The 18,422-nt window shown below is 33.4% G+C and overlaps 1 protein-coding gene across 2 annotated transcripts in view; it reads right to left on the bottom strand.

The window, feature by feature from the left end:
* LOC138695951 (uncharacterized) overlaps positions 1-14,089 on the bottom strand; it is a 147,699-nt gene extending 133,610 nt beyond the window's left edge. For both annotated transcript variants that reach the window (XM_069820361.1, XM_069820362.1), the window contains exon 1: positions 12,948-14,089. The gene's annotated coding sequence lies outside the window, so the exon portion shown is untranslated. The remainder of the gene's footprint in view (positions 1-12,947) is intronic.
* Between the last annotated feature and the right edge of the window lie 4,333 nt (positions 14,090-18,422).

The following is an 18,422-nucleotide window of genomic DNA, read 5'->3' as shown; positions in this document are numbered from 1 at the left end:
CCACACCACCAGAAATGCAATACAACTACAAGAAAAATTATACATCAATGCAATTAATCTACAGTAATAACGAGTGACAACTGAAATACAAATAGATATTGAAAATAATAAAAATTAATCTAACATATTAAATGATGCAAGAAAAAAAACAAACAAAAAGTAAAAACATAATATACAACAAATACAGACACAAAATACCAGTGTCACTCAGGATCATTGTTATTAACCAAGGGACAATAAGCTGTTCTAGTATCTTGGCACAAAGACAAGAGAAAGGATTAATCTAACAAAAAGAAATTATTGCCAAAATACTGAAGATAAAAACTTCGGCATAAATCTAGGAATTTCTCAGAAACAGATTTCGTGAGATAAAACATAATTTTCTAGTTTACTTTTAAACTGTGACAGTGCCCAGCAATTATAACTGATTGAAAAAAATGTTGATTTGGATAGAGTAATCTGACATAATATTGTTTGTTCTGCGGCGAAAAGCCTTCACAGCTTGTGAAGAAGATGATGATGATGATGATGATTATTATTATTATTATTATCATCATCATCATCATCATCATCATCATCGCCCACACCTGTGGAGTAACGGCTAGCGCGTCTGGCCGCGAAACCAGGTGGCCAGGGTTCAATTCCCGGTTGGGGCAAGTTACCTGGTTGAGGTTTTTTCCAGGGTTTTCTCTCAACCCAATATGAGCAAATGCTGGGTAACTTTCGGTGCTGGACCCCGGACTCATATCACCGGCATTATCACCTTCATCTCTTTCAGACGCTAAATAACCTAAGATGTTGATAAAGCGTCGTAAAAGAACCTACTCATCATCATCATCATCATCGTCATGAGGCTGAAAACGTTTCATGCATGACAATGCAGTTTTCCAGTAAAATAAACTATAATAAAATTGTAATAACATTTTATAAAACAGTAACTACTTCTTTGCTAATGTATTAACAAATTAAATATAAACATAGAATCCAGTACAATCAATATCAAATAAATTTCTTTGAGATATCGACGGTTATGCGATAAATAATGAATTGTTAAATGAGGAGCATAGTATCAAAGTTAGACAACTCCATTTTTTGCGATTTCGAGATATCGATTATTCCTTATAGAATTTTGTATACTGAATGCGATTCTGGAACTGTTTAGGTTAAAAACGGACAGAACAGAGCGAAAATAGCACATAATTGTGCGCTTTAGAATCAAAATGTAGACAACTCCACTGTGGCTTGGTTTCAAATTAGGACAATTCCTTCAGTAGCCAATGAGAAGCCCACACTCGTACCACCTTTACCCATCACGCATCGCGAATCCAATGTGCCTGATTGTTTAAATAATCGGTTTGTGGATGAATAAGACATAGGCCTATTGTTTTACGTAAATTTTCTTTGTAAAATTATGTTACATCGTTATTTCAATAAGGATATGGAAGTTCATATCAAAGAAGTTCCTCAAAAGAAAGCGAGGAAGCTTCATTTGGTTTCAAAAACAGACAACTCCATGACTTAGTTTCAGAGATGAACAACTTCACTTTTTAAACTTAAATTTCAGTCTAAATATTAATTTTAATCATATTTTGAGACTGAAAAAATGTTACTATGACGTATGAGAATGTTTAAAAAAAATGTAGGGGAGAGTTCGGTAGTATCGGACATCGGGTAATATCGTACAGTGAGTTTCTTTCATATACCACCAGATAATAGTACCTGAATGACAAGGTTACGTTTCTGTGATGTCGCATACAGAAACGTAACCATGTTATTCAGGTACTAACATCTGGTGGTAGATGAAAGAAACGCACTGTCCGATATTACCCGATGTCCGATACTACCCAACTCTCCCCTATGTATATAAAAAAAAAGGCAAACGTGGAGATCAGTTTTAAATACGTTTTGACAATTAAAATAAAATTAACTAAACTAAACAATTTTTATTGATTTCCCGAAAGTTTTGTTTTTGACACTTTTGGGGTTTTAAAAGTAAACGATTCTAGTGATAAAGGCCTTTTTGTAGTATAACAGTTTAAGGTAATTATTACTTGAACATAATAACTCATTAAATGTAATCATTTTCCAAATTTTGTGTAGTAAATGACTAATCATCAGAGTTGGGAAGCACGGCTGAATAGACTTTTTGTATGTCAGAACATTAATAAACTTATTTTTTCAGTCTTCGCTTCCACTGGCATTACTATCTTTGTTGGTCGCAGGCCATATGTATAGTTCTGTGTAGAAACCTTTCACATCATTCGATATGTACGTACTACAAAATCTTCTTAAGGTCTCCATTTTTTTAACATTAATTGAAATCCTCGAGCTATAAGCTAGGTTTGTTGGCAATTGATATTAGTTGCTAAATGTTAGGTTTATTTACTATTATTCAAAAACGCAATAGCAATTATGTATGTAGATGGCAATACTTTCCTATGTTCTTCCTCTGCTCTAAATCAGTTACATGCTCTAAACAACGATATTCTATCACAGATGGCTTTATGGCTTAAATATAATGGTTTCGTGCTTAATCAAGAAAAAAGTATCAACATAACTTTTAGCCTAAATTATCTAATAAATAAGGACAACAGTGTCAAATATACAAGTGGAAGTGTCTTGATTTTGCAAAAGAAAACCATTAGAATATTATGTAAATGAAACTATTTGGAACATTGTCGGCCACTTTTGAATCACAGGTCTTAACAATCATATCTCTGGACCAAAATGATCGCATTTTAATTATTTAAATACAACTTAAATTAAGTAGCATATTAAACGATTTATCCTTCTATCAAACACGAATGTTCCCTGGATCAAATGTCGTATTTTAATTATGTAATTACTTTATATTTATTTCTAACAGGTCAGCGGAGCGCACGGGTACGGCTAGTTGTAATATAAATAAACTTTTTTACGCGTAAAGCCCCAACCCCGAATTATCATACTACAAATGTATATAGAGTGATAAAGTATACTATGATTATACTAAAAGTCGAGCATTACGGCGACAGAAATTAAGTTTTCGATGACAGACAAGGCTATAGAGAGAGATCACAAACAAAAGAATTACATAGGGAATTAAGAACAATAGCAATAACAATATCAGTAACTTAAAACGATAACAGACGTTACGTATACACATATAGCTACAAATGGACAGATTATCGCTCTAATTATGACTTGCAAAGGGAAGTGCAAATGAATAAAGGACGCCTTCTAAAACGATTCGTGTACACTTTTAATTGCGGTCGGTATGGTTCGTACCTCATATCACTTAAATTTATACAATGGCTCACAAAAGCTATGCCTTTAGTTCTTATGTAAGTAATTCACGTAGATTTCTTCGTCACTTGTAATAATTTTTGTCTGATGTTTTCAACTGCAGACAAAATTCTGAGAAAAATTATAAATTTCTCTGACTATTACACTTTTACTACGTCATACTACTTTTGACCAATAAAACGATACAAAAGGACGTCTTTCAACCAATCATGTCTGCTTATCGCACAATTTTATCGCTTCCCTAGCTTTTGTTTAATTTTATCTCTTCTCTAGCATTTATTTGTTTTTATAAGTACCCTAGCATTTGTTTCTTTGTTTGCCAACATTTCAAACTGCAAATTCTTTACGGTACTATAAAACATACTTTGTGATCGTAATGTGTTTCCCGCATAGATAGTCGACTGAAAATGGCGGCTCCGTTAAAACATTTTGGTGAAGGTAATTTTAGTGAAACAGAATTTTAGTAAGTCAATTAATATCTATTTTATTGTATTACAGTACCGTCTTTCTTCTAATCTTTATATACTTTCTCCTGTTTTTATCACCTTCCTATCATTTGTTTCTTTGTTTGCCAACATTTAAAACTGCAAATTCTTTACGGTACCATAAAATATGTTTTGCGATCGTCATTTGTTTACCATATAGATAGTGAACTGAAAATGGCGGATCCGTTCAAACGTTTTGCTGAAGCTAAATTTAGTGAAATTGAAATTTAGTAAGTCAATTAATATTTTATTTATTAGAGTACTTTATTTCTTTTAATCTTTAAATACTTTCTTCGAATCATGTAACAATCAATTAAATCTCACACTCAAGTTTTTATTTTCTCTAGATAAATCAAAACCTCTAGTGAGATTACTATTGAAAAATAGTTTTGTAGACTTACTGATAATATAGACCTCATATTACTTAATTTTTTATAATGGCTTCACAAAAGTTGTGTTTACGAAGTTTATTAAAATAATTCACGTAGATTTCTTCATTACCTATAATAATTTTGTGTGATGTTTTCCAATGCAGGCGAAAATTCTGAGAAAAATTATAAAATTCCCAGGCATAAATATTTTTGTAAACTTACTGATAATATAATCCCCTATATTATTTGAAATTTATATAATGGCTTCACACAAATTATGGTTATGTTAGTTTTTTAAGTAATTCACGTAGATTTCTTCGTTACCTATAATAATTTTTGCCTAATATTTTCGACTGGATGCAAAATTCTGAGAAAAATTGTAAATTTCTCTGTCACAAATAGTTTTCTAGACTTACTGATAATACAATCCCCTATACCTTTTACTTGGGTGACCAGACGTCCTATTTTGTCCGGACATGACTTCCTTTTTAGGCCTTTCTCCGGGGTCCGAGCAGATTTTTAAAAAATGAAGAAATGTCATCCTTTTCGTAACTTGTATGCCTGATATTTTGAAATTACCTGATCTGACGCCTTTTTCAAGTAATTTGCCTGTAGTGGCAGCAGCATCGACAGAATATACTCTTTGCCAACGATAATAGGTCTCTTTTCTCCTCCTTGTTATGCTCGTTGCTTACAAGCAAACATTCTGATGGGGGCTGATAAAAAAAGCTAATTTTTTTCTTCCAAGATGTTAATAGTGTCAAAAGAAATGCTTATACAAATTTTGGCCACTCGACCACAATTACGAGGGCCGTAAAAAGTAAGTTCGTCAAGAGCCGTTAACGGAAAGAAAACACGATTTAATTGGAAAAATTTATTAGAACAGACACAACAATTTTTTAGCTATTTTTAAACATATTCCCCACAGAAATTGAAACATTTGCCATATCAAGGGATCCACACAGAGGTGCAGACGGCTGTCAAACGTTGGTTCCGATCCCAGGCGACTGACTTCTAAGATACGAGGATACAAGAATTGATCCTATGGTACGACAAATGTCTCAATTTCCGTGGGGGATATGTTGACAAATACCGCAACAATAGCTGTGTTTGTTTGAATAAATCTTTGCATGCAATTGTGCTTTTTTTTTCTGTAAACGGCGCCACGGAAAACCACTTTCTGGACGGCCTCGTAATTGCGGTGGACTGGCCAAAATCTCTGTACGCAATTCTTTTGACATTATGAACATGGTGGAAGAAAAAAAATTAACTTTTTTATCTGTCCTCATCAGAATGTTTGCTTATGTAGTTAATTATTATTTCGTAATAAAATAGATATTAACATACTTGTAAGTATGATATAAACCTAAATGTGTAGTGTAAATAACTTGTAATAAAATAGATATCGACGTAATTTAAAATATAATATAGGTCTAAGCCTAAATCCCAGTACATACTTTCTATCCACTTTTTTCGAACAATGTCCTCCTTTTTTAAGCTTTGTGTCCTCTTTTTTTATGTATATGAATCTGGTCACTTTACTCTTGTCTCATTCCGATTTTGACCGTTTCATTGAAGGAAAGTTAGATAATTTTGAAGGGGAAGCCTAAAAAGGACGTAACCTAGCAACTACCACATAAAATAAAAATACAGCGGAAACCCATCATAAGACAAGCGTCGCGGACATTGCAGTAAACTATACTGCACAGTAGTGGCAAAAAAAAAAAAAAACCGGACCGACCCTTGTAGCTGATACAAAAGAATCCTGTGCTGTGCATTGTGTCAAACTGTGGTAATTTCAGTATGGATAGTGAAGCCAGAGGTGTGTACTGCTATTTAATGTAAAAATACTCAGTTATCTTTGCCGACTAGAGGTAGAAATGTAATATTGATGCCAGATGAAAATAAAACTCCCAAAGTTTTATCGTCTGTAAGTTTAAGACACTGAAGGAAACAAAAGACGGTAAGAATCGAACAAATGCAATAAATTTCATTGTTACAATTAATTATACAAGATGGATGTGTTTTGTGACTAGCAAAATTTGAAACCGTGACTCTGAAATCAGCTACAAGGGTCGGTCCGGTTTTTTTGCCACTAATGTACATCATGATACCAGAAAATAAGGGTGCTATACATGAGGTACCTACAATTACGAAGGCTAAGAAACCATTAAGAAATTATCTTAAAAAGAAAGTTACTATATAACACCCATTTTAACAATATTATAGATTGCAATTATAATCGATTAAAATAGAAAAACATTATTTATTTATTTATAATTACTTAAATACAATTTTGTAAGAAAAAAATAAGAAGCTTTAATGTCTGATGCTTTCACATATGTCTCACGCGACAATCCGATTCTCGTGACAATTTTTCCTTTCTTCTTGAGTTGTATTATTTCTCTAATTAAAGCAAAACATGTAGAGTAGTAATTTCTACTTGATTTTAAGTTAAACTATTGTTGCAAAGCCGTGAAATAATGTTAGCGACCGGGCACTTCGTAAGAAAATAAAAGGATATAAAAACATCTCCTTCTTTAATATAAATTGTTAAATTTTGCGCATAATATAGCGATATATTTCGTCCCCACAAAAGATGATGGTGAGAGATTTCAGACTTTCACACTAACTAGGTTGTGAAATGCAATTTAGGTTCATGAACCGTATCTTGAGATTCGGTTTCCTCAACGATTCGGGCCATACTGTTCGATGATAGCCAGAGAACAAAAATAAAAAAATAGCTTACACCAACAGAAGTCCTTCTAGTGCTTGCCATTTCATCTGAGGTTCACGGGTTCAAATCCTGGTGATAAAAATCTAAAGTACGACTTTCTTCTGAAGTGAAGGGACGCTCTTTTGTAGACACACGCCATGTAAAACAACACTGCTCCGGAATAAAAGATCTACAGGCAATATTTACAGGGCATTTTTTACCCATCTCAAAATTTCAGGATGACACATTGAATCTTCTATCTCGCTACGTACCACACACGCACGGGACTGACGTCTGATTTGTGGTGCATTATTTCATGTTCAAATGAAAGTGAGAGATAATATAAATATTTATTATTATTATTATTATTATTATTATTATTAAGCTGCGGATTTATGCCTATATGCCTATTTTAACCCTTAATCGGAAGGTGCAATATTTTAGGTTGCATATCCATTTTAAGGCTTTGTGAGTATAATATGCGAATTCTATAGTGCCTATAATTGCCTATTTCACTAGTAAATGCCTATTTGCTTATAAATACCTAAAATTTGCGTAAATATCCATATTATATACTATATTTTAATTTATTGATCATTCTATCGATATTTTTTTTAATCTGTAATTTGTTTCTTTTTTTTTCCAGCATAGGACAGTGATACAGATCTATCGATAATTCTGTGTGTTAAAGTTTTACTGCCACCAGAGCGCGGAGAAATCTAATAATTTAAAACCAACCAATAAGGAAAAAATGTATTTCGAAAGCCGCATGAATCATTGGCGATAGTGGACAAGGGTAGTTGTTTTAAACTGTGTATCCGTTTTGTGAGTTTGAGAGTTGAGTATGGAGTTGATGCTGGGTAACTATGGACCCCGGACTCATTTCACCGGCATTATCACCTTCATCTCATTCAGATGCTAAATAACCTAAGATGTTGATAAAGCGTCGTAAAATAACCTACTAAAAAAATAAAAAGTACGCAGTTGAGTTTTCTGCTGTAGTACGTGGAGTTATGCCAAAGCAAAAGTCATCAGAAGCACTGATTGGAAAATACATTGACAGTACTGCGTTCCCATAGGTTTGGATCCCTGAGTATTGCCCCATCACTTCATGTGAAGTGTAAGGAAGTTTCTCCCAATTTAAGAACATACAGAAAATAGACATCAGTTCTCATTACAACATTTGGACGAATATTTAGTTATTCACTGCCAGAATGACATTCCTATAACAACTAGTGTATAATGCTACGCTATGGTTGTATTAGCCATTAAGAATGAGAAATTGTTAGTGCCTTTTTAAATGCCTATTTTCGAATTTTCAATGCCTATTTTGCCTGCCTATTTCAACTGTTTTTAGTGCCTAAAATCCGCAGCTTGATAATAATAATAATAATAATAATAATAATAATAATAATAATAATAATAATAATAATCCGTGGCGCTACAGTCCGTGAAGGGCCTAGACCGACCAGCCGGCTGCTGACCTCACGTTCACATGCCAAAGCAGAGGTGGACGATCATCCAACCAGAATGGAGGTATCGTGTGGTTAGCACGATGATCCCAGCTACAGGCCCAGCCGTTGTAGCTGGCATTCGCAACCGGATTTCGCTACCTATCGTAGCTCCCCAAGTGCATCACGATGCTGGGTGGGCACCGGTCCCATACACTGGCCGAAATTTCATGAGAAAATCTCTCCCCCCATGAGGACTCGAACCAGCGCGTCCTAGGCAGGATGCCTTAGACCACGGCGCGGGACACTGAGAGGTGATATATCTTTACAAATACACAGGCCCTACATATCTGAAAGAATAAATTGAGCTAGTTTTGACAAGGTCGAGGATCAATGACAGGTTAGGTTTGTTTTGGTTTGTTCAGGCTTTTGGAATGTCTTGCATATACGCTTTTTGCTAGATAAGTACACAAATAGATGCGCCCTGAACCAAAAAGGAGTGTCAACACAATGCCGGATGATCTATGGCGAGTCCTCGGCCTCACTTCATTTCACCCCGTTTTGATCTGATTACCTGGTTGGGTTTTTTCCGAGGTTTTCCCCAACCATAAGGCAAATGCCGGGTAATCTTTTGGCGAATCCTCGGGCCTCACCTCATCTCACTACATCTCGCCAAAATATTGTAAAAAAATTGTAGAAAATTACAAAATTTTAAAACTGTAAAAATTGTAAAATATTGTAAAAATTGTAATTGTAGTATTGTAAAATTTTGACTTGTTCCACATCTTAAAGCTGCATTGCTAGTGTAAGATCTAAGGAATATAATATATGAAATTAAAAAAAAATGAAATGGTGATACCACTTGGTTACGTGATAATTTCGTGTGAGTAGCCTATGTCAAAGAAAATCATTGGTCGGGTATATAAGGAACAAGGGTGTTTGGGGGCGGGCTGGATTTAGCAGTGATCTCGTCGTGTCTTTAAAGTGGTGTGTTGCAATTCTGAGGTTATATCAATTATTTAAGTAGGTTTTTTCCTTCCCCTGTGTAGTTCGCAGCAGTATCGAAGATTCACCGATGAAAAAATGGGCCTATATGAATTGCCTAAGTGGATGTCGATTGGTTTCATTTTCCATCTATAATTTATACCATCCATACTGCAACAGAATTTAATGTTTTGAGGAGACGGCCGGGGCTACACGATGATACGACCAATGAGCGATTATGTGAAGAATTCTAGACAATCCAGATTATATCATTCTGTAACTAGAGAAAAACATAGACATTACATTGGTAGAAAATAAAAAAAATTAGGAGTTTTCGCGTCTAATTTTGAAATCGAGAGCAAATGTAAAATAAAATTAAATACGTCGTGTAAGTAAATTTACGACTCATTTTAATTTTAGTCGGGATGAATCATTAGGTTCATATTCATTAAGGAGGTATGATAACGCTTGATTTGCATTAGTTTTTTCGATCATATTGATCTCTTCAAGATCTGTAATTCTTGTCTGAAGACGTTTAGTACTGGAATGCGGAAAATATGTGGATAATTTAGGCCTATTTCTTTCACATTTATGGAAACTTATGGCGAATACTTTTTCGTTTGCGTCTACATTATTTTATGAGGAAATAAAATCAAGGAAATGTCTCAAGAAACTCTTGCAATAAATACCGACTAGTTTCAAAGTGAAAGATTATATATATATATATATATATAATAATAATAATAATAATAATAATAATAATAATAATAATTTTCAGATAAATTCATTCGTAGACGCTTAGCATGAAAATAATTCATTCGCCGTACATACCGTTAAGATATGCCGAAAACCATATTTTCTACAGAAAATGAGTATTTACGTGAAAACGTCGATTTGCTATGAAGCATCACTTCCTTATACTTTCGTATAATAAAAACAATAATAATTTCTTTGACTACCTTTCACACGTTCGGTAACTTTTACGCATATCGCACGGCGTAGGAACGGCCTGTGATCGTCAATTGTTTGGCACTGGAGAGGCAATATACCTGTCTGCTGGCAATGAATATATTTATTCCTGGCATTATATCTAGCAGTAGCAATTGATATAAATCTAATAATTACTCTAAATATACCATAAATAATACTTTACAATTGCATCATATTGCATTGTAAGATATAAATGTTTAATAATTTGTCAAGACTGCAATAAAAAGACTGTATACTGTATTAAGCAGTGAAAATTCATATGGGATAAAAATATCAAATGTATTGCTCTAGAAAAAATATATAATTAATGTTACATGATAGATAGTACGTAGATTCGAATTTATATTTCATATTTGTGAGGTTCAGTATAAGAAATTGCACATGTGTCACATGAAAGATAATTAGCAACTTAACGTTTATGAACGTAGGCCTGAAATTGGCTACAAGTGCGGTAATTTTAAGATACATAAAAATATGCACGAATATATAAAAAAACTAGTAGTATGTTTAAATAATAATATTAATTTCCAAAGGCTGAGTTTTACGTAGGCCTTCTATCGACTTCATGATATGACGATGCGAAAATAATGTGCTTTGTTCAGATGTTTCAAGTATCATAAGATGCAAATCTAAGATAATGCCACAGACCAATTAAATAGTGGTAGCCTTTGTGTGAAAATAAATTGAGGCAACTTATTATGCAAATTACGATGCCCATTTATTCTATAACTGGAATATGGAAACCACCAAAATTGTGAAATATGGTAAGTAAATAAATAAATAAGACGTATTTATTTCTTATAAAATTAGTTTGGAACTATTATCCGTCGATGCGAAAAAATTACGTCCTTAATATTTTGTTTCTGCTTTCGCAAAATTGAATTCTACGATAGTTACAGGTTGCGTATGGAAATAAATTAAGACTTTACACTTTTACGTTACCTGATGTTCATTTATTCTACAGTATAACTGGTGTTAGGTTTTGTTGTATCAATGTGAGAATCTTATGTTTCATTAGAAATAATATCGTTTTTACGTCATTTACGATGAGGAAAAAACGCGTCATCGTTCATATGTTATTTATTTTACAAGACTAAAGTCTAAAATAAAACTGCAAAATATTTTTAAATAGAGAATTTATACTTTAAAAATTGCTTGGAACTTCACTTATTCTGCAAATTATGATAATTTATTGAATACTGTTATGTAGCGATTGAATTATGTAGGCTAACACTATAAAATAAAGAAGCGACACTTCAGAATTATTATATTTGTGTTAACTTAAGTACCGGAATTGTTTAGTAGGGGAGAGTCGGGTAGTATCGGACATCGGGTAATATCGGACAGTGAGTTTCTTTCATCTACCACACGATGATAGTACCTGATTGACATGGCTACGTTTCAGTAATGTCGCATAGAGAAACGTAACCATGTCATTCAGGTACTACCATATGGTAGTAGATGAAAAAAACGCACTGTCCGATACTACCCGATGTCCGATACTACCCGACTCTCCCATAATAATGCGAAGATAATAGTACGTTCTGTTATTTTGTGTATAGTTTTGCATGACTTGAAAGCTAAGAAAATAGTATTTAATGAATAGATTTAATACAAATTAGTTGAACGTTCACTTGTTCTGTAAGTTGTGATGCTCATTTATTTTGTAACTGCAGTATTACTTAACAACGAAATTGTAAAATACAAAAAAAAAAAAATGAATAATACAAATTAATTTATTTTTTCACTAATTTGGGTACGGAAAGTTTATTGGTTCTATATAGTAGCGGTGTGAAAATAATTGAATCGGTATTTGTTAAAACAACGTCAGTCACAAGTTTTGTAATCTTCAAGTTTGTCGTTATTTCGCAATATTTATAGTTTGTGTGGTATTAAAATTCCGTGACTTATGTATCCATAATGAATCTACAGAGAACTAAAATACTTTAATTTTATTTAAAGAATAGTTAATTTTAATTTTACTACAAGTCTGGATTTCGTGACTAATGTTGTTTCAACAAATACCGATCCAATTGCATCTTTGTTAAACTGTTATCTATTTCGTAAGACGTAAACTATGCGTGAAAGACTGTTATTAAATAAGAGACATTTCAAAATAAGAATGAATTGAGACTTCTCTTGTTTCGATGCTCACTTATTGTACAAGTGGTACATAGCAACCGAAATGTGCAAATACAGATTTATTTTTTCACTAATTTGGATATGAAAAGTTTATCGGGTCTATATACTAGCGATGTGAATATAATGGAATCGGTATTTTTTAAAACAACGTCAGTCACAAGTTTTGTGATCTTCAAGTTTGTCGTTCGTTTGGTGTTAAAATTATGTGACTTATTTATCCATAATGAATCTACAAAGAACTAAAATACTTTAATTTTGTTTAAACGAAAGTTCTAAGTTTCCTAAAAGTCTGGGTTTCGTGACTAATGTTGCTTTAACAAATACAGATTCAATTGCATCTTTGTTAATCTGTTATCTAGTTTCGTAAGACGTAAACTATGCGTGAAAGACTGTTATTAAATAAGAGACATTTCAAAATAAGAATGAATTGAGACTTCGCTTGTTTCGATGCTCACTTATTGTACAAGTGGTACTTAGCAACCGAAATGTGCGCAGTCTTGCGTTCTGCCGGGGGCGGACTTACGTGTATGTAGCGGCAAATGGATTCACCGCCTCGGCACAGTCTTCGTCCCCGCTTGCCGCCAGCTTGACTGCGTGTCTTCAGGGCGTAAAAGGAATCACCACAATCACCGCCTTCTTTTGACGTCGTCTTGTATATCACCACAACAACATAAAAATCTTGTCACACCAACTCACAAACTGACACTACCTCAACTAGGAACATAAAAAAATATATACTAATAAAACAAATATGGCGACTCGCGCGATAAACTGAAATCTTATCAGAGCCGCGTCTAATCGAGATATGCAATTAGAATGAAAACCTATCCACTAATAGCGACTTTCCAATACAGTTATTCTTATCTCTATCTGTTGATAAGCTTGAGATGGTTTGCGCGTCATTTTCAACGTCGATTGTTTTAGATTTCTTCTTTACCATTTGCGTTCTTCAAGTCGCTGTTGTAACCATTAAAGTTTTAAACTATTATCATTATTTTTTTAGTCTATATATTTTCTCTGTCGCCTATTTATTAACTGTAAATATTTAACCTTTCATACCAGATTCTATATTTTTTATTTGGACAAGATATTTCACACGCAATTAGTGTTTCTTTTTTTTTTATTATGTCACAATATAATTTTTTATTCAATATTTATTATAAGTCACCTGATTGTTTAACGAAATCACACGCAAGAAATGTTCAATTTGTAGAAGTCATTAACAATTTTCTTTATGTCTGTCACAAAGAGTAACTTTTTATTATTGTTGATTAAAATCCACCAGATCTGTCCACATTTTTTTTTAAATACGCGAAATCACTCACACTTAATAAAAGTTAAAAGTAGGCGTTCCGAAACACAAACTCAGTTTCTCTCTTTTTCACGTGCAATGAAACGAAATACGTAACTTCGCGCGTTACATATATAAAACAGCATGAGGCACTATAATATATATTTCTTTTAATTACGGTTGATATTTAAATCAGTTCAGAAGCAGTGATTTCCCTTCCCCACGTGTGCAATTTTAACCTCCAAAGAGTTCACTCGTAAGGCACATGATAGTTCGGCTTCTCACTCTAGCACTTGACTGCTATCACAGAACCCATGTCACGCCGGGACGGCAGGCAACTTCCACGCGCTACAACTTCCACACCTGTTGATAACCACCGTCGTACTGCAGCGACCGGTCCGCGCCGGCAACACGGTCCGGGCCGCAAGTACACCGCCCGACCGCCAGGAACCGCCACTATCACAAACGTAGCTAGCACACGGCGATGGAGTTTCTTGTCGCAAGATAGGATACTCTGGTTTTTGCTGTTCTTTGTGGTGTTTTATGAGTGAATGTCACTAATTATATATACGGATATAAACTTAAAAAAATGTAACTTACATACATATTCTTTATCTTCATTTCTTAATCTTTTATTCAGCTTCATTTCATTGACGTTTTCTCTTTCTTCCACTTATTGTTAACTGTGTTATTTTTTGTACATTTCCTTTCTCAGTAATTCATTCATTCATTATTGCTACTACAGGAATTATTATTATTATTATTATTATTATTATTATTATTATCGAGTGTACTACTCGATTCTAAATTATACTTTCACGATCATGTTCAATATATTTATAATCATTCAATAAGAATGCTTGGTTTAATAAGATCTATAACTTATTCTTTTTCTACTCCAGAGTCACTATTAATTCTATGGTTCGATCTAAACTTGAATATGCATCTGTAGCCTGGAATTCCATTACTTCAACAGATTCGGTTAAATTGGAAAATATTCAAAGAAAATTTATTTCCTTATGTGCTTTTAGATTTATACCCAATTCCTCTGACTTTAACTATGAGATTACCTGTAAATATTTTAACTGTTGTAGCCTTTATTCTAGACGTCAAAATCTTGATTATCAATTTCTTTGCAAAGTTATCAATGGTGATATTGATTGTGAGTCTATCATAAACAACATCAGCCTTCGTATTCCTACAAAAGGGTTAAGATTTCAAAAAAATTTTTATAACAGAAATTCTAAATCACTTTCTCCAGTCCGTAAATGCATAAAATATGCCAATTTGCATGGGCACAATTAGATCCTTTTAAGGTATAGTTTCGTTTTGATTATTAGTATTTACTGTTCTTGTTATCTATTTTATTTATGTATGTCTTTGTTTATTTAAGATATTATTTATTTGTTTTTGCACCTTTGTATCTTCTGTTTGTGTATTGTGCTGAACTATAATTGTCCTCTGGCTGTTGTTCAGCACACAAATATTAATAATAAATAAATAAAATAAATAAATAAATTATTACTATTATTATTAACAGAGATTGAGGGTTTTTGAGAATAAGGTTCTTAGGAAAATATTTGGGGCTAAAAGGGATGAAGTTACAGGAGAATGGAGAAAGTTACACAACGCAGATCTGCACGCATTGTATCCTTCACCTGACATAATTAGGAACATTAAATCCAGACGTTTGAGATGGGCAGGGCATGTAGCACGTATGGATGAATACAGAAATGCATATAGAGTGTTAGTTGGGAGGCCGGAGGGAAAAGACCATTGGGAAGACCGAGACGTAGATGGGAGGCTAATATTAAAATGGATTTAAGAGAGGTGGGATATGATGATAGAGACTGGATTAATCTTGCACAGTATAGGGACCGATGGCGGGCTTATGTGAGGGCGGCAATGAACCTGCGGGTTTGTAAGTTATTAATATTAGGGTAAACTAGGTTCTGTTGGACAGTAGGGCATGTTGGACACTCCGTACTTTAACGTGTTACCACGCCACTTGTGGGCACCACATTCTGCTAGAAGTGGAGTGGTAACACGTTAAAGTACGGAATGTCCAACATGCCCGACTGTCCAACAGACTCTAGTTTAGCCTATGATTATTATTATTATTATTATTATTATTATTATTATTATTATTATTATTATTATTATTATAATGGACCGGTTTTGTAGGTTTTTACCTATTTTTCATTGCTTCTGAAATCATAATTTCTTCAATACTTATACGACTCCTACGATCATAATTCTGAAATGTGAATTCTGTTCAACCTAAAAAACCTAAATTGGACCTTCGTACCTAAAAAAAACCTAAATAATTTTTGATAAGCGTTATCCTGTATTTACTACGTTATATATTGATACTTTTTTGAGAGAAATATCAATATGTTTCGAGAGAGAGAGAGAGAGAGAGAAGAGAACACTCTCGACGTGGAGGAGGCTGTCTCAGTCCTTAAGGCAAAATCTATACTTAGCAGTGACAACATCTATGGCTCCCTTGCATTTCTCAAGGCACATTTCAGTGACCTTCCAAAATAGCCTATATTGAGTACTTGAAATCTTCGTCGCTACAACTGAAAGACGCAATTGGCGTATATTCACTCTCTTCTACAGAAACAAGTACCATGACCCGTGGGTGAAGCCGTAACATTAAAACTGAAGAAATTATTGCAGAGGAATCCAGGGTTTGAAAAAATGAAAAATGTGTGCTCCATTCTCCAGGGGAAAGCTTCAATTGTCAATTACCGTGGGTACCTGCCGCAGTGGTAGTTTTACGGTGTTTGTATTTTATCCATACTCAAACGGATCACTCTGTATATTCCGAATATAGTTTAGGTGTAATTTGTAACTTTAACAGACAGGAGCGTGTATTTATCTTTTTTTCTTATTGTTATTTTGTGTTGTGCTTTTGTGTCATATTTTATCTCTCATCATATATTGTATTTATTAAGTATGGAATATTGTTCATAACTTCTTAAATTTTAATTTTACAAAAAAATGTTTTACACAAAAGCTGTTGGAGATAAACCATACAATATGATATTCATTGATTATAGTTCACGTTAACACTTTGTTTGTTAAAAACATAACATTGTTTGGTCACACGTTAAAAAGTGTTAAAATTTTTAAAAAAGGTATATATCTTGTACAGACATAACATTAACATATCACAATACCAATACTCACAAAATTGTAACTTCATTCACAAAACTAAAATACAAGATAGTATACAAAACAAATAACACAACACAGAAATATCTAAATAATCATATTAAACATTCAAATAAATATAATTCAACTGGAGTTTACAAACTAAAATGCAATAGTTGTCCACATTTTTACGTAAGAGAGACAGGAAGATCCTTTCATACAAGATAAAATGAACATATCAAATCTATAACCAAACCCTACATCACATCAAATTATGCAGACCACATTATCAACAATAATCATGACTACAATAATATAGAAACAGATATGGAAATTTTACACATCACACCAAAAAGTTCACAGTTAAACATCTTAGAACAATACGAAATATATAAACATAGAATAACATACCCACAACATATACTTAATACACAATTACAGTTCAATACCCACACATTATTCGATCTCATGATACGTCATAACACACGAACAACCAGCCACCACCATAAGAGCAACACACCCCCATCCCTACAACTGACGAATGCAAATAGCAGAATTCAAGATCACCAGTAGTTCAGGAGACACTGATGAAGACGTAACATCACGTCGAAACGGGTCGTCTGTGCAAGGTATATACCTTTTTTTAAATTTTAACACTTTTTAACGTGTGACTAAACAATTTTATGTTTTTAATATGATACCAGTGTTCGAAAAAAAAGTTATTCAGGCATACAGGGTGTGACAATTAATTTTAGTTTAAGTTTTACGTATTACGAATCTCAATTAAATGTTACGTATGAATTTCTTCCTTTGGGGTTACGTGAAGTCCAGAGTGTATCAGGATAAACCAAGACATACTGAAGACCTGAAAGGAAGAATTAGATACGAGATGGAACAGGTCAGTCATGTAACTGTGAGAAAGACAATGGACTGTTTTCGTGTTGGACTGGAACATCGTTTGGCTGTGAATGGTTGTCATTTTGAGCATATATTGTAAAATTTGGTCGAGATGGGACCGGTATCATGAAACGGCGTAGGCTCTGGATTAGGACGGGGTTCGTCTGTACAGCCACAGGGAGCATTTCGCAATAATTGCAACTTTTTTTTTCTGTACACTATACAATATAAGAAAGCTTCTCTTTTTTTCTCTATACAGTACACAATAGATGAAACTGATAGGTTTAAATATAAATATAAACATGTTGAAAATTGAATCTCGTTTTTCCGCGAAGTTATTTTTGTGACATTAAGGAACAATTTTCTCAGGAGCTATAAGCTATAGAGCCATGACATTTTTACAGCATGTTTGTGTATCATCTGACAATGTTTGGTCATTTTTTAGAAGCTCTTGAGCACATAATAGTCATAATTCAATTTTAATTTCAGATAAAAATGTTGAAAATATTTGTCTTTTGAAAAAAAATCATAAAAAATACACTTCATGTTTAAAGGAGTAGCAAAAAAGACAGTATATACAGAAAGGTTGTAAAATATAATGGAGAAAATTTGGTTAACATATCACTAATAGTTTCTGAGAAAATTGTTCCT

The sequence above is a fragment of the Periplaneta americana genome, chromosome 3 (assembly GCF_040183065.1).
Source record: "Periplaneta americana isolate PAMFEO1 chromosome 3, P.americana_PAMFEO1_priV1, whole genome shotgun sequence".
Lineage (NCBI taxonomy): Eukaryota > Metazoa > Arthropoda > Insecta > Blattodea > Blattidae > Periplaneta > Periplaneta americana.
This window is presented reverse-complemented; position numbering and strand designations above follow the sequence as displayed.